The sequence below is a fragment of the Pan troglodytes genome, chromosome 19 (genome assembly GCF_028858775.2).
Source record: "Pan troglodytes isolate AG18354 chromosome 19, NHGRI_mPanTro3-v2.0_pri, whole genome shotgun sequence".
Taxonomy (NCBI): Eukaryota; Metazoa; Chordata; class Mammalia; order Primates; family Hominidae; genus Pan; species Pan troglodytes.
In genome coordinates, this window is record NC_072417.2 from 94,882,712 (window position 1) to 94,900,335 (window position 17,624).

At 58.1% G+C, this 17,624-nt stretch overlaps 1 pseudogene; it reads right to left on the bottom strand.

Annotated features, from left to right (window-relative positions):
* Positions 1–1,106: 1,106 nt before the first annotated feature.
* Positions 1,107–7,109, bottom strand: LOC101058599 (uncharacterized; annotated as a pseudogene).
* Positions 7,110–17,624: the final 10,515 nt, after the last annotated feature.

Here is a 17,624-nt window from a genome sequence, read left to right on the forward strand (position 1 = left end):
TCTATTCCCCAGGGTGGAATGCAGTGGCGCAGTCATGGCTTACTGCAGCTTCTTCCTCCTTGGGCTCAAGCAGTCCGCCCACCTTGGCCTCCCAAAGTGTTGGGATTACAGGCATGATCCACCACCCCCAGCCCGGATCCCAGTTTTTGATGTCGGTGGAATTGGAGATGGCAGGCAGGGCCATCTGTGTGCCAGCTGTGATTGATTAGCAGGGGCTGCCTGGAGAATGAGCTGAGGGCCCGAGGCCACCGCTGGGCTCCGTGGGAGAGAGTGGCTGATGGATTAGTGATGTCTGCCACATGCGCTGCAGGAAGGAGAGGCAGCCTCCATGTCCCTGAAAGACGGCCATCCTCGCACTAACCTCACAGCCCCCCACAGGCAGCTCACTCCAGCCAAGCCCACCACCACCTCCTCAACTGCAACAAATGCTTATAATGACAGCTCATGTATATTTATCGAGCCTGTAATTACCAAGACACTGTGCTGCACGTCACCTACATCCCCTCACCCTGCCCAACAACCCTATCATCATCGCCATACCACAGGCGGAGAAGCCAGGGACAGGGGTGCCTCGCCCCAGCCTCCTGATGCCTGCGGCAGAGGCCCAGCTGTGCACAGCCACACTCTCCCGGACGCCACGTCCCTGATCCCCATGGTGGCACCTCCTTGCCCCCTGCTTTTCTTCAGCTTCTCCACCACTCCTACTCCTCCTTGCCCTTCAAAGCCACCTCAAGTGCCACCCCCTCTCTCCTCATTATCCAAGAGTCCTCCCCCTCCTGAGCCTCTCAGGGGACCTGGGCCCAAGCCACCTTATCAGGAACTTGTGCATGGCTGCACTGTTGGGTCACACATGTCTCCAAGTCTGAACTATATCCTTTCTTCCTTGGGCTCCTGGGGCTAAGCCCAACCTGGCAGACAAAGGCTCCCCTGAGAAGGTTTGATGAGTGAATACATGTCCCCTGCCTCAGAGGGAAGCCCCCATCTCAGGCCTCACACAGGCAGATTCATCCTCCTTCCAGATACAGGCCCCATGAAGGGGCAACAGCAAACAGGATCAGTCCCTGCCCCGGGGAATTACAGTCCCAGCAGTGGCTTGTGACAGCTGCCAAGATGGGCAAGCATTGGAGCATCCAGGAGGACCCCTAGGAAGAGGGCCTGAACAACACCGTGCACGTGCGCTGACACGGGGCATTCCTCGTCCTCAGTCCTGCCTCGTTTTGTGACTCATCACTTTCAGGATGGGAAACCCTCCAAGGAAGGTCCCCTTGGCTCTGGGGTGGCTCCTAGTGGATCTGCAAGAGGCGGGGCCCAGCCTGGTCGTGCCCCATCTTAGGCTGCCTCTGCGTGGGCTACACATCCACAAAACAAAGCAAAACAGCAACGTTTTCTACGATGCTTTTATTCACACTTCAAAACAGGTGCTGGACATCTTCCCATTGCCCCATGCCAGCCCCTGCTCTGTGCCCCGGGAAGCTGACCGTAGGTACAGGATCCATGGGGCCTCCTTGCTCCCTGGCCTCCACCTAGTTCAGCCAATGCGTAGCCAGTAGACAAGCCAAGCAGTCAGGAGGGGTGAGGTCAGTGTACAGCAGCAGCTCCTCCCTGCCGGGTCGCTGTGTCCCTCTCCAAGGTCAGGGCTCCTGGAGACGGCCTCTCCTGTGGCTCCAGCTGCCCTCCAGGTCTCAGGGGGTAACAGCTCCCCTTTGTTGCTGGCCCTGGGTACTGCACAGCTCTCCTTTAATTCACGTATTTTCCATTTATTCAACTCTCCTCAAATACCCTGTCTGAGGGTGCCATAAAAATGTAAGACTGTGTCAATTGCCCATATCAAAAAACATGCTTGTACGTTCCACTTGAAGTAGTTTGGAGGGGAGACTAATGGAAACTAGGGGGAGGCTAGCCCCCAAGCCTCCGCTGAGGCCACCGCTGTCTGTGTCCCGAGGGCCCTGGAGTAGGAGGTGTCAATGACGGACTCAATGAATGAATGAATTGATCCCACCACCACCAGCGGCAGGCCCGCCTCTTCCTTCCACAGCCCACCTTGGCCTCCCCGCCTCGCCAGGTGGCAAGGCCTTCGCTCCTGGTCCCTGAGCGCCGCTCGCTTCCCTCCCGCGTGGGCAGGGGGCAGCCGCGACGCCGGCCCAGCGCCTCCGAGCCGGGAACCGCACAGCACCCGGCGATGGCCCCGAGCCCCGCGCGCCCGAAGCCACGGCGCCGCTCGCTGGGGGCCTCGGGACGGCAGGGACGGCTGGGGGTGGCGCGGACCGCGTCCCCGCGGCGCGCAGCGCGCGATCGAACCGCGCGCCCCGCCCGCTGCGGTCCTCTAACAGCAGCTCGCGCCGCCCCACGTGGGGCCGCACGGGCTGGCGGCCCCCTCACCCGATTGGCCGCCGCACAGCCAATCAGAGAGCGGAGGCGATAGCGGCCGCGCCGATTGGCTGTGGCGGGCCGGCCCGGGGGAGGGGGCGGGACCCCTTTTGTTCTCTCCGCACCTCCGGGTTCGCGCGACTGTGAGCGCCCCCGCCCCGGAGCAGGGGTCCGCGCTGGGGGTCCGGAGGGCGGGGGCACGGCCCGACGCCCCACCCCCAGCTTGTTCACTGGCGCCCGGGCCCAGCGCCTGAAGCGCGGGTCCTTCGCTGGGACGAGCGCTTTTATCTCCGTCCCTCAGTTTCCCTCCCCTTGTCTTCTCCGTGTCCTGGGAGTTATGGAGAAGCTCAGCCCTTGGCAAATGAGCTTGGGACCTTCCTAAAACCTAAGCCAATGATAGGCCCGATCTTGCCTGAGAGGGGCACGTGAGAGACCCCCAAGCTGGAGAGGCAGGTGTCCTGGTAACTCTAACCTGAGACCGTTTTCAGGGTGAGCCTTCTCCTAATCACGGCTGGGGCGTCTTCGTCCAAGGTGGGGCTGGATGGGGGTGGGCAGAGGCCCCCACAGTCACAGCCTGGCCAGCTGTGCAAATGCTCCCCTAAACCGTCCCCCGCTTCAGTCACTCAACCAACCAATCAATCAATCGCAGGGGCCTCCCTCTGGGGTGGAAAGTGGTGGCCCCAGGGACCAGGGACCTTCACAGGGAGAGAGGGCTGTGGTCCGCGCAGGGGCGTCAGGGGTTCAGCCTGGGTCTCCTGACCTCCAGGCCCACGTCTTCCCTTAGACAACACCTGAGCGCATCTCCCAGCGTGGCTGTGGCCACACACATCCCTGGGAGTAGGACGGGCCACCGCGCTGAAGCTGTGGACGCAGGGCTCCCAATCTGTAGGCGAGGGGCCTCTTCCCTGCAGGGGACAGGATCAGGACCCTGGGAGCCCTCAGTCCCCCTCCCAGCACTGATTACCTGGAAAACCCCCGAAGCCCAGGTTGATGAAGAAGGTGGGGCCCTGACAGTGAGTGGCCTGGGCCTGGGATGGTAGCTTGACCTCATCTCCAAGGTCATCCTCCCAGACCTGGGAGTCTAAAAACATTAAATCCTTCAGAAGGACACATTTGCATCAGATCACTGTTCAGAACGCCACTGGTGCCATTGACGGAGCAGTCCCTGGGCTGAAGTGGCTGCTCTGGTCTGGTGAGCGGGGGCACCCGCGCGAGCTCCCAGGCCCAGAGGCCTCCCCCAGATCCTGGTGTTAGTGGCCCATGGAAGGACTCCCAGCCCCAGAGGCTTGGCAGGTGTCTGCGGCTCCCAAGGGGTGGGGTGCTGGGAGGCTGACATCTGTGGAGTGTTTTTACTGTTGAACAAATTGAATCAATTAAACAGGCCCCATCGGGGTGGCTGGGAGCGGTGAACAGGAGGAAAGAGGGGAGCGGAGCCAAGAGGACAGCCTGAGGGCGTCTGTCTCCCCAGGCGGGGTTCAGACGCACCTCTTTCCCTGAATGTTCCAGGGCAGGAGACCCCCCATGTTGACAAGAGGGAGGTGAGTTAGTGGAGGTGGAGTGGGAGGAAAGTCAGTGGGGACTGTCCCTGTTATGTGTCCCCTGAAAGCACGCCAAGGCCTGTGTCTCCTACCCAGCCACCTCTGGGCTTCTCAGCCCCCAGCCCTGTGATGACCCTTTGGACATCCCAGCCTCCTTTCAAAGGCATTTTATTGCTCTCACAAGGAGGCCTCCGGAAGCTGGGAGGCTCCAGCAGAGAAAGAGAGGAGGCTGCCTAGGGAGGCTGGAGGAGGCAGAGAGGAAAGAGGAAACATTGTGGGGGTAATAGCAAGGGCCCCGGGTCACCCACCTGGAGCGGAAGCCTCCCCCTCGGGCAGGCTGAGAATGACGCAGGCGCCGGCTGCTCTGTGACCCAGCTGACCGAGGGACAGCCCCTGCCTGGGAACTCCAGCAGCTGCTGCAGCGTCCCTCCTGCCCAAGCAAGGGCCGCAGGGCCACCCCTCCAATCCGTCCCCGGAGGTCCACTGCCGCCGCCTCTCCTCCAGCTGCCGCTCAGGGGAGCGAGGTTTCCTGAGTCAGGCCACCGGCAGCGGGCGGCCAGCCCCTCTCAGCATGGCGCTTGCCCAGGGCCTGGGCTCCGTCACATGCCAGGACAGTGGTCACCGTCACCCTGGACAGACCATCTCTGTCCCTTCATGTCAAGTGACCATTATTGGGCCCCCTGAGGCAGACGAGCGTCTCACCAGTAAGCTCCCAGGGAGGACGGCGTGGTCAGGGCCTGCCCATCCGCCAGCACTCTGGCCTCTAGGCCCGCAGGCTGAGGGCACCGGCCGGCACCAGAACAGGGGCTGGTTTGGCCGAGGGACCTGCTTCTTGGGCAGCACCAGGAAACAGCCGGAGACCCTCCCAGCGCCCACATCCATGGCGTGAGCCCCGCGTGGGTGCAGCCCCTTCCGCTGCCCGAATTCCAGGCCAGCTGCTGCAGGAGGGACCGCCAGCCAGGGGCGCAGGGCAGAGCGTGGGGGAAGGCGTGGCGCTCGCGCTCTCGGCTCTTGCTTGGATGGCGCCGGCTGAGGACCCCCACACCTGCGCTGCGGTGCAGAGGTCTTAGGATCCGAGGGGGCTGCCGGTCTGGGCCGGCGCGTTCAGGCCCCGGGCGGTGGGGCGGCCTCGGCGTGCGTGGCTCGGTTGCCTGCAGGCAGGCACGCGGCGCTGTGAGAAACGAACGTCCGTGACTTAGTCCACGGGACCGTTTCTGCATTTTCACCCCAACCTGGAGAGCTGCAGCACAGCCGCGGGACAGGAAGTCGCCGCCAGGTGGGTCAGGACTGCGACCTGAACTCGGCTCTGCGGCCTCCCGCTCCGGCCGCCGGTTCGCAATCCTGGCGTGAACCAGCAGATCAACCTCCGGCGCCCGCCACAGGCGCCCTCCCGCGGGAACCGGCAGGCAGGAGCGGTGCGGGGGCGCCCTCCAGCGGCCGTGGCCGGGATGGCGGCCTCCTGCCAGGCTCCAAGCGTGGCCGCGTGGGCAGCGCGCGCAGCCCGCAGCGGAAAGACAGGCGCTCCTCCTGGGTGGGCCTTGGGACCCCTTCGCGCCCTGTGTGGCCGCCTCGTGGTGAGCACCCCCGCCCCTCCCTGCAAGGCCGGTGTTCCCAGCTGGAAGGGCAGGCAACCTGGGAACCAGAGGGAGCTGCTCTGGTTGGGAGGAAAAAGCCAGCTCGGTTCCCGCCTGAGCCCCGAAGGGGCGGGGCTGGGAAGGGGGCCTGGCCAGAGGGAAGGAGCACTCTGGGTTGGGGGTGCTGGGGGAGCACAAAGGCAGGAACTGGGGAGCATAAGGCCAGGAGATAGGGGAGAACCTAGGCAGGAGCTGGGGGAGCAGCCAGGCAGGAACTGGGGAGCATCGAGGCAGGAGCTGTGTCGCGTGTTATCCCCGTCACGTGGAGTTGTGTGTCCTGCGAGGAGCACAGCATTTCAGGGCCTAGAGCCCCTCTCTGTACTGGAGCCGCCTGTGTGTGTCCATTCCGAATGAGCCATACTTCCCTCGCAGCTCTCCCAGTGGGATTAAGAACTGTTAGGCATACACCCGGTGAAGCATTGCTGCCCTTTCTGTTGGAGAGAAGCGGCCTTCTAGCTCAGAGAATAGCTGCTTCCTGGAACTGAAATCCTGCCGCATCCAGACGAAGAGCATGCTTGGAGCAGGCATCAGTGCACACACTGCTTCCGAAATTACAGCTATAAATTTTAAAAAAAATTTTTTTTCAAGGCAGGGTCTTGCTCTGTGGCCCAGGCTGGAGTGCAGTGGCACCACCATGGCTCATGGCAGACTCAACCTCCCTGGCTCAAGCCACGCTCCCACCTCAGCCTCCCAAGTGGCTGGGACTACAGACACATGCCACCACACCTGGCTAATTTTTTTTTTTTTTTTTTTTTTTTTTTTTTTTTTTTTGAGACAGAGTCTCACTCTGTCACCCAGGCTGGAGTGCAGTGGCGCAAACTCTGCTCACTGCAAGCTCCGCCTCCCAGGTTCACGCCATGCTCCTGTCTCAGCCTCCCGAATAGATTGGACTACAGGTGCCCGCCACCACGCCCAGCTAATTTTCGTATTTTTAGTAGAGATGGGGTTTCACCGTGTTGGCCAGGATGGTCTCGATCTCCTGACCTCATGATCCACCCGCCTCGGCCTCCCAAAGTGCTGGGATTACAGGCGTGAGCCACCACGCCCGGCCTAGTTTGGGTAAGTTACATTTTTTTTTTTTTTCTTTTTTGAGACTGAGTCTTGCTCTGTTGCCCAGGCTAGAGTGCAGTGGTGTGATCTTGGCTCACTGCAACCTCCACCTCTCGAGTTCAAAGGATTCTCCTGCCTCAGCCTCCCAAGTAGCTGGGATTACAGGCACCCACTATCACACCTGGCTAATTTTCTTATATTTTTAGTAGAGACAGGGTTTCACCATGTTGGCCAGGCTGGTCTCGAACTCCTGACCTCAAGTGATCGGCCCACCTCGGCCTCCCAAAGTGCTGGGATTAGGGGCATGAGCCACCATGCCTGGCCCATAATTTTTTAAACTGTGATACCTTTTGCCATTTTAACCATTTTTAAGTGTACACTTCAAAGGCATTGAGTACATTTACCATGTTGTGAGACTCTCAACACTATCCGTTTGCAGAACTTTTTTGTCATTCCAGAGACTATCCATTAAGCACCAACTTCCTTTTCCCTCTCTCCCCAGCCCCTGGCCTTGCCCTCTCCCCCGAACCCCTGGCAACCTCTTACCTACTTTCTGTTTCTGTACTTGCCTATTCTAGATGTTTTATAAGTGGAATCAGACAGACGTTGTCCTTTGTGACTGGCTCATGTCACTTAGCATAATGTTTTCAGGCCATCTGTGCGTGGTGTGCGTCAGAATTTCCTTCCTTTTTAACGTTAAATCATAGTCCATTGTATGGAGGGACCACATTTGTTTCTCTATTCATTTATGGATGGACACGTGGGTTGTTTCCACCTTTTCTCTGTGGTGAGTATCGGTTGTGGTCAACATTTGGAATAACTCGTGTTGAGCACACTGTTCGTGTTCCTGCCCCTAGTTCTCTGGGTGTGTGGCTGCGCGGAACTGCTGGGTAATTCTACCCTTCGCTCTTTGAGAACCGCTAATGTGTTTTTCACGGCGCATGCATTGTATGAGAGCTCCAATTTCTCCACATCCTCACCAACACTTACTGTTTTTATTATTGTTCTTGTTATACAGCTTTCATTTTTATAAAAAGCAATTTTTCTTTTGAGACGGAGTCTCACACTGTCACCCAGGCTGGAGTGCAGTGGCACGATCTCGGCTCACTGCAATCTCCGCCTCCCAGGTGAAAGCGATTCTCCTGCCTCAGCCTCCCAAGTAACTGGGATCACAGGCACCCGCAACCACGCCTGGCTAATTTTTTGTATTTTTAGTAGAGGTGGGGTTTCACCGTGTTAGCCAGCATGGTCTCAATCCCCTGACCTCGTGATCCGCTCACTTCAGACTCCTAAAGTGCTGGGATTACAGGCGTGAGCCACAGCCCCCGGCCCAAAAGCAGTATTTTCGTACAAACAATATACTAACGCTAACTGAAATAATTAACAAATTACAGAGATTAAAAAAAATTTTTTTTTTCTTTTTTTGAGACAGGGTCTCACTCTGTCGCCCAGGCTGGAGTGCAGTGGCACCACCTCGGCTCACTGAAACCTCTGTCTTGCCCAGGCTCAAGTGATTCTCCTGCTTCAGCCTCCCGAGTAGCTGAGATTACAGGCGTGCACCAGCACGCCCGCCCGGCTAATTTTTTTTTTCTTTTTTTTTTGTAATTTCAGTAGAGACGAGGTTTCACCGTGTTGGCCAGGCTGGTCTCGAACTCCTGCCTGGGGTGCTGGGATTACAGCCGTGAGCCACTGTGCCCAGTCAAAATATTTTTTATTTACCTCCAACCCCACCACCTAGAGATGACCACTGCTCATTTTTATTGATGGTATTTGGCAACAGGCTTGTCTGCTTTCTAAGCACTGTTGTTTTGTTTAGAGACAGGGTCTTCGCTCTGTGGCCCAGGCTGGAGCGCAGCGGTGCAATCACGGCTCACTGTAGCCTCCACCTCCCAAGCTCAAGCGATCCTCCCGCCTCGGCCTCCCAAGTGGCTGGGACCACAGGCGCGGGCCCCCTCCAGCCAAGCATTGTTTTTCTGACCCGCAGGATGGGAGCAGGGAGAGCGTGGCTGGCCGGGGGTCCACGGGGAGGCCCTGCGAAGGGCAGGCCCCGGCCAGGCGGGGCGCGGCTCCGCGTCTCAGCCGGCGCTTCTGCGCACGGGCTCACTACTGGGGGCGGCCGGAATCACGGACTCGCTGGCCTCGTCTCCGGAGCGGAGGCGGGCAGCTTGAAGGAGCGACCCCGTGGGCCGGCGCATCCCTCCCCAGGCCCCGAGACCCGGCGGGAGACGCACCCTCCCCATGCCTGGCCGCGGAGGCCCGCGCCGAGCCAGGAGCCGCGCATCCATTGGCCGAGAGCGCGGTCGCCCCGGCCAATCACAGGGCGGCCCCGGCGCCCCCGGGCGCGCCGTGGGGACAGAGTCAGGCGCGTGCGCACTCGGCCCTCCCCGGCGGCCTCCGGGCGGGACGCGGCGTCGGCATCTGAAGTTGGGGCTCCGTCCTGCCTCCCTGCGGGCCGGGAAAAGGGTCTCGCACTTGCGCCCCCCGCGGTCCGCGATCCCCAGCCGTCGGCCTAGCCCCAGGCGGGTAGATCCCGCTGTCCCCAGCCCCGGACCAGCCTCCTCCAGCTGCCGGGTGGAGAGGCTGGGGGGCTTTTCCCGAGGTCGGCGGCGAGGCTGAGAGAGCCCAGGCCCCGCCGCGCCCGAGGAGACAGCCCCTCGCGGGCTCTAAAGGCCCCGGGGCCTCCGGGGCCGAGTTGTGCTTGTTGCCGTTTCAGGCGCCGCTGCCCTCAGGCACCGTCCCCTCTGGCCCTGCCTTGGTCTGGGAGGGGTCGCTAAGGGGGCGGAGGGCGCTCCTAGGGGGCCCCCCGGATCTCCTGGCCTCGGCCCCCCCGGGTGGCCAGAGCGGGGCTCTGCACAAAGGCCTCAGGTAGCCGCGGCCTCGGTTCCGAGAAAGCCCCTCGCACTGAGCGGGCCTCAGCTGACCCGGGCAGCCTACTGACCCGACCCGGGCAGCCTACTGACCCGACCCTGACGCCCGGGCCCTCCAGGCCTGTCAGAGCCTCCAGGAAAGGAAATGGGCTGCGGGGCGCAGCGAGGCTGGACAGCGGGCGCTGGCCCAGGACTCCCCTTGCCCAGAGGAGAAAATGGAGGCTGAGCCTCCGGAGAGCCCAGCTCGATGCCAGGAGCACTTTGCAGAGGGACACGGATGGGGGCTGGCAGCACTTCACCCCTGTGCGGTAACGGAGTAACCGGAGCGCACTGAAGTCAGCAGCACCCCCACCCACCCACCAAGGCCACCGCCACCTCCCACCATCCCGACCATCCTTTGCTCCCTCAACCCTTGTTGCTGTGGGGCTTGGGGATATGTTGGATTCTCACTGGCCCGGAACTTTGCTCCCCAAGGGCCGCCTGGCTGTAGAGCAGAACCCCCAAGTCCTGGAGAGAAGGGCGGAGGCCGGCCGACCAGGAGCTCTGCAGAGGAGCAAACTCTGGCCTGCGGACCCAGGGCTCTCACCGGCATGTAAACCTCTGTGGTTCACAAGGCTTGGCGCTCCATGCTCTCTGCAAACTGGGCCTCATACCACCTGTCTGCCCTGCACCTGGAGAACTGACAGCGTACCCGCCCAGCACTGGCAGCAGAAGCTAAAGCATTCCTGGAACCCACAGGCCCCCAGCTAGCCTGACCCCCTGCCCCAGCCCCCCACGGCCCTGGCCTGGCCTCCCTGCAGCTCCCGGAATGCACCCAGGCTGTGCTGGCCCCGGGGCCTCTGCGTGCCCATCCCTCTGAGGACTGCTCTTCTTCTTGCTCTAGGCGCCTCCATCTCCTCCCACAAATCTTTGCTCACGTGTCTTCTCAGACAGCCCCCACACCCCTGTCTAAATGTTCAGTCCCCCTCCCCCGCTCCTCGGCCCCCTCAAGCCCAATTCTTGCTTGGGTTCTGGTAGCTGGTGCCCCCTTCCCTCCTGCTGCGGACCTGAGCTCTTTCTGCCCCTCTGTTTCCTGCTGCATCCTGCCTGGCTCCCAGGAGGCCTCTCTCAGCATTTTCTGACAACAAAGCCGGGGCTGCAGATCCCTGGTAAGATTCCAGGCTAGCATCAGCCCTCCTCTCCCGCACGCACCACAGCTAAAGCACACAAGGGCACCGCTGAACGCCACCACTCCCAGCTGCCAGAGTGCCGCATCCGTCGGCAAGGAAAATGGGGACCCTTCCATAGAAAACAGGCAAAGACTGAACAGACATTCACAATGGCCCCAAACAAATGGAAAGAAGCTCACGCCCTCCAAAAACCAAAGAAATGCAAATTCACACAGCCAGGAAGTGTCATTTCTCACCTTCCGAACTGGCAAACGTGGACCAAGGTGGTCCTGGGTGTTGGTGGGGATGCTGGCAAGGTGCTCTCAGGGAGGGAGGGCACAGCCCTGGGGGGCCATCTGAGCTTGTGGGGCACCTGTTCATGCTAAGGAATCAGGAGCCACGGCCCCCTGGGGACCCCATTAGCCTCGCTGTGGCCAGGCCCGGAGAAGCCCCTCAGTGTGAGGACACAGGAGCACTCAGCCCCAGGCAGACCCACAACCTGTTCCAGGGCCAGGACTGTTCCTTCCTGCCCCTAGCTCCTTCCCTGTCTCTCTGTCCCAGTGCAGTTAATACTGGATGTTTCTGAGTCACCAGCTGGAGGGAGTGTGGCCCTTCAGCCTGGTCAGGGGCCCCCCAGTTGGGGTGGGTGGCTTGGCTCATGACCTCGGTGGAGGGGCCCCTGGGCACCCTGCTGGTGGCAGGAGGAAGCCAGAGTGGCCCCAGAAACACTCCTTGAAGAGCCAATAAATCACAAGCCCCCTCTGCCTACCCCCTCCACATCGCCGCCTGACGTTTTTTATATTGATGCATTAATTTATCTTTAAAAATGGGCAACACTGCTTGTTTGATTTCCACAGAGGCCATGTGGGGCAGAGAGTGACAAATTATTTCTTGACCCTCGAGTAGCTGATGTAATGAGTCCCCCACACTGAAAGCCCGTGTGTCCCCGGCTCCCAGACACTCCTCGGTTTGGCTTGGGGCCACTCCCTGGTACTGGGATGTCACTAGTGCTGTCCTTGACAGGTGACCCATTTGCCTGAAGCCCGGGATGCCCATCTGTCTGGGACCTGTTTCAGGACCGCATGACCTTGCCCCCTGGGTCTCTCTTCCATGCCTTAGAGGGGGCTGGGGGCCAGGTGGGGGTGGGGGCACTGGCCCTTCCTGGGGCCTGACGAGGCTGTGACCTCGGCTCATGGGGACAGTTTGGATGCTGCTCATTCGTTTGTCTACATCGCCAGGACAGGCAGGATCTGGGAGCATCACAAAAAAGGGAGTTATTCGCAGCAAATATGAGTGTGTTCAAAAAGAAATCTGAAGTCAGTTTCCACGAGAATTCTGTCTACTCTGGACAGGCAGAGGCCACCTGAGCTCGGGACCGCCCAAGAAGGGATTCAGAGGAGCCACATTCCACTTTCTAGGTGTGACCCTCAGTCTGCTCCAAGTGGACTTGAGACATCCCAATAACAACACTGACTAGGTACTAAAACAAACACAGACAGGAGCACGTGTGCACCCCGAACACACAGCAGGGCAGCAGCCATCCAGGGTGGGCAGCCTCCCAGATGGCCCCACAGGCCCGCACCCCTGCCCTCCTGTCGGCCACGCCCCACCAAGGGAGGGTCTGTGTAATCAGTAGAGCAGGGCAGAGGCGGCAGCAGGCCAGTTTAGAGAGACAGCACACAGCAGCTTCCATCCTGGTTCTCTGTCTCTCTGTGTCTCTCTCCCTCTTTCTCTCTCTCTCTCTGCCTCTCTCCCTCTGCCTCTCTCCCTCTCTCCCTGCCTCTCTCCCTCTCTCCGTGCCTCTCTCCCTCCCTCCCTCTCCCCCTCCCTCTCTCCCCCTCCCTCTCTCTCTCCCTCTCCCCCTCCCTCTCTCCCTCCCCCCTTCTCCCCCTTCCCTCTCTCTCCCTCTCTCTCCCTCTCTCCTTCCCTGCCTCTCTCCCTCCCTCTCTCCCTCTTTCCCCCCTCCCTCTCTCCACCTCCACTCTCTCCCTCTCTCCCTCTCTTTCTGTTCCCCTCTCCCTCTCACTCCCTCTTCCTCCCTCCCCCTCCCTCTCTCATCCCCTCCTCCTCTCTCTCTGTCTGTCTCCCCCCTCCCCCCTTCCCTCTTCCCTCTCTCCCTCCCTCTCTCGTTTCCCTTCCTCTACATGGGGAGGAACTCACTCCCTGCCAACAGCCAGGGGAACAAGCTTGGAAGTGGATTTTCCAGCCCAGCACGCAGCCTCCTGGAAGACCACCAGGTGAGTTGCTTCCTGTGCCTCAGCTGCTGTGAGAGATGATAGATGCTTGCTGTAAGCCCCTGTGTTTTGGAGTAATTTGTTACACAGCTGTAGAGGGCCAACGCACTGCTAAAGCAGCAGCAGGAGCAGGTGTAGCCAGGCACCTAAGAGGAGCTGCTTATAAACGCCAGGGGGTGGCTCAGCCTGTAATCCCAGCGCTTTGGGGCCAAGGATGGAGCCGGCCTGGACAACATAGTGAAACCCCTTCTCTACAGAAAATTAAAAAAATAAAAGATTAGCCAGGCATGGATCCGATGCTTCCGTAAGGACTTTGAATCTCCAGGCAGGGACAGAGAAGACATCAGAGACTCAGGATCAACAGCAGCTGCACTGAGAGCTGAGGTCCTCGCGCTGGGCTGCTCCCCCTCCCCCACTGAGCCACTCTGAGCGCGGGCGACGGTTCCCTGGGTTCCTTCTCGCCTTCTGAGAAGGCTTCTGTCGACCTGTGGCTTCAGTGGGACCTGAGCTCATCCCCGAGACCGCCTTTTTTCACTTCGTTACCAAGGGTTGAGCATCTGCTTACTGAGGGTGGTGCGCGCCTGTAGTCTCCGCTATTCCAGAGGCTTGATGCAGGAGGATCACTTGGACGGTGGAGTTCCAGGCTGCAGTGAGCTATGATCACACCACTGCACTCCAGCCTGGGCAATAGAGAAAGACCCTGTCTCAAAAAAAAAGAAAAAAGAAAACAAAAGTGGGGAGGGGCCAGGCGCGGTGGTTCACACCTGTAATCCCAACACTTTGGGAGGCCTAGGGGGGCGAATCACGAGGTCAAGAGATTGAGACCATCCTGGTCAACATGGTGAAACCCCCTCTACTAAAAATACAAAAAATTAGCCAGGCTTGAAGAGAATCACTTGAAGTCGGGAGGCGGAGGTTGCAGTAAGCTGAGATTGCCCCACTGCACTCCAGCCTGGGGACAGAGAGAGACTGTCTCAAAAAAAAAAAAAAAGTAAAACACAGGGAAGAGGAGGGAGAGAGGAGACCTCAGAGTTGCGTGGCTTTCCTTTTCTGACCCAGGACAGCAGGGGAAGCCCCGCATTTGTGGCCAGAGCCCTGGGATGGATGGAGCCCAAACACCCTCCTCTGCATGTCTCCATTCCCTGGGGGCTGCAGGCCCGAGCTGTCTGGTCCTCCCTTCATCCATTGCACCTGGTGTTCCTTCTGCCCAGAAAATTGTTGGTCCTCCCATGTATCAGAAGCCACATGCTCACCTTCCAGGGCACTTCTGCCCACACAAGCATTTCCTCCAACATGGAAGGAGGGCCATCCCCTGCAGCAGGCAGTACTCCAGCCTTCAGGGAGCTGCCCTTCACCAGAGGGGCTGTCTGCAGACCCACGCACACGCCTGGCATATACCACGGCACTTAGTAAATGTTTGCTGACTCAGGGCATGCAGGCCAACTCTCTGGTCTCTGTTATGAACCAGAAAGTGGGGGGTATGGTGATAACAGGACTTATTTACACAGGTTAACAACCTGCCAATGAGGTAGGAAACTTCCACCACACTGATTAAGAAACTGAGGCACAAGGAGGTTGTATAACTCGACTCAGATTGCACAACTATTAAGTGGCAGAGCCAGGACACAATCCAGGTAGGCTGGCTCTGCATCTACACTCAACCACTGCACTTGCTGTTTTCCTGGAACAAAACCACCTGCTTGTCGGGTGCCTCCCTCCATCAGCGCCTGGACCAGGACATCAGCCATGTGCATGGTGGGCCTGGAGCTGCCCCACGCCCGCCAGCCAACCAGGTCAGTGCGGCCTCCCCTCCATCATGATTGGTTCAGGCAATCCAGGCCTCAGCCAATCAGAACAAAGCTCTGGTCCAGCTCCCCTGGAGTGCCTGACTTCTGCACTTTCCCAGCATGGTGGCCTGGAGATGTCTCACTCACTGTTGCCTAGGCTGGAGTGCAGTGGGGCAATCTCAGCTCACTGCAATCTCTGCGTCCCGGGTTCAAATGGTTATCCTGCTTCAGCCTCCCAAGTAGCTGGGATTACAGTAGGTGGCTCACGCCTGTAATCCCAATGCTTTGGGAGGCCTAGGCGGGCGGATCACGAGGTCAGGAGTTCGAGACCAGCCTGGTCAATATGGTGAAACCTCGTCTCTACTAAAAATACAAAACTTAGCCGGGCGTGGTGGCGTATGCCTGTAATCCCAGCTACTTGGGAGGCTGAGGCAGGAGAATCACCTGAACCCGGGAGGCAGAGGTTGCAGTGAGCCGAGATCGTGCCACTGCACTCCAGCCTGGGTGACAGAGCGAGACTCCGTCTCAAAAAAAAAAATAAAGGAGAAGTGAGAACCTCTGTTTGCCATAGAGCTTCGTGCAAATACATGCATTGATCTGCAGAGGCAGGCCCACGGGGTATAGGTAAGAACGTGGTGCTAGTGAGGAAAAAATTCAGATGCAAGCAGCAGAATACCCAACTGACAGGCGGTTCAATGTGTGGAGGCTTTTCTTCTTTTTCATGTAACTAGAAATCTGGAGGTGGGAGTTATCCCCATCGCGACCCAGACTCTTTCAGTCTTTCTGCTCCAACATCCTTGGCAGGTGGGCTTTTGTATGTTGTTTGTAGGGCAGCTGCTGGAACTCCATATACCACACACACCTCTACAGTCAAGGCACAAAGAAAGGATGAAGAGACAGGGCCAGTCACATCTGTGCCCTTTTATAGGGAAAGACAAACCTGCCCTAGAAGCCCCTGCAGTGGATTCCCCCCAGGCCTCAACGGCCACCCATGATCGGGCATGCTATGAGGGATTCGGAGACGGCAGAGAGCCAGGTTGTCATGACAGCAATGGCCAAGCATGCTTCATTGCCAGGGTCTTGGTAGCCCTCCAAAAAGCAAAGTTCCATAGGCAGGAAAGAAGGGGAACAGATTTTGGTGGGCGGCAGGTCTGCCTGCCACAGGTGGGAAGACAAGACATGGGGAGGTTCACAGATTACCCAGGGGAGTGGGGATCAGATGAAGGGCTGCCTGGCCGGGTACAAAACCTGAGATCCTGCTGCACAGCTGGATGAGGGAAGAGCCCTGCTGCTGCTGCTGCTCCAGCCCCCTCAGCAACAGCATGGATGTCACAGATGCTAGCCACCAGATGTCCACTGGCCTCACTGCCAGAACCAGTTCTATGCTGCTCCTGCTTATGGTGTGAAGACACCACAGGCTTCCAACTGAAGGTTGGAGGTGGATGCACCTGACTGGTGGAGCCTGGGCCATGTGACTGAGTCCTGACAGCAAGGGATGCTGGGAAAGTTAGTATCTACCGTTTTTCAATTTATACAGAAAGATGAGTCCTGCTTTGCAAACTGGAGATTAACTTTAGGTGAGAAGGAGATTCTTTACACATGCAGGGAGCATAAGCTGGCACAACTTTTTGGAAAGTAATGTGGCAATACATATGAGCAGCCTAAAAAAGGCTATAGCCTGTCACCCAGTAATTTCATTTTAGATAATCTCTTAAAATCGTAGTAGGGGCTGCCGGGCAAGGTGGTTCACTCCTGTAATCCCAGCACATTGGGAGCCTGAGGCAGGCCGATCACCTGAGGTTGGGAGTTCGAGACCAGCCTGGCCACCATGGAGAAACCCTGTCTCTACTAAAAAATACAAAATTAGCCAGGCATGGTGGCACATGCCGGTAATCCCAGCTACTCGGGAGACTGAGGCAGGAGAATCGCTTGAACCTGGGAGGCGGAGGTTGCAGTAAGCCGAGATGGCACCATTGCACTCCAGCCTGGGGAAAAAGAGCGAAACTCCATCTCAAAAAAAAAAAAAAAAAAAAAAAAGATGGTGGTAGGGGCTAGGCGTGGTGGACGCCTGTAATCCCAGCATTTTGGGAGGCCGAGGCCAGTGGATCACTTGAACCCAGGTGTTCAAGACCAGCCTGGGAAACAGGGTGAAACCCTGTTTCTACAAAAAGTTTAAAAATTAGCCAGGCAGTGTGGATCATGCCTGCAGTCCCAGCTACTTGGGAGGCTGAGGTGGGAGGGTGGCTTCAACCCTGGAGGTCAAAGCTGCAGTGAGCTATGATTGCACCACTGCACTCCAGCCTGGGCAACACACTGAGACCCCCATCTCTTAAAAAAAAAAAAAAAAAGGTAGTGGCTGGAGTGGTGGGAACCCTTTAACACTCATGTCATCATGACAGAGTTGATTATAACCCAATCATGTGGCAGCAACTGACTTGTCCAATGAGGAGAGTAAGTGAATCTCAGCCCAGCCATCCTACAATGAATATTTAATAACCCGGGGAAAAAAGCTTCAGTTCTAATGGCAAATGGAAAGATTAGGATATACCTGTAGTTGTCTTGGCAAAGTCTTACAAGGTATTATTTATTGAAAGCAACAAGCCAGTTGTGCAAACCTGCCTGATTTGAAATTACTTGGCAGGAATGTTTGGAAAATTCCTCATATTTAAAAAAACTTCCCCTTGAAAATTAGGAAAAGCCTTAAAATGAAAATACCTGGGAGAAACCTAAAGATGGTTGGCTGAGAGGTTTGAAAATGTGGACATTCCCAGACAAGTTCATAATGATGCCATAAATAAGAATGCTTGCAGCCCGGCTCAATGGTTTATGCCTGTAATCCCAGCACTTTGGAAGACTGATGTGGGAGGACTGCTTGAGACCAAGAGTTCGAGGCCAGCCTGGGCAATATGGTGAGACCCCATCTCTACAAAAAAATTAAAAATTCACCGAGCATGGTGGCTCACACCTTTAGCCCCAGCTACATGGGGAGGCTTGAGCCC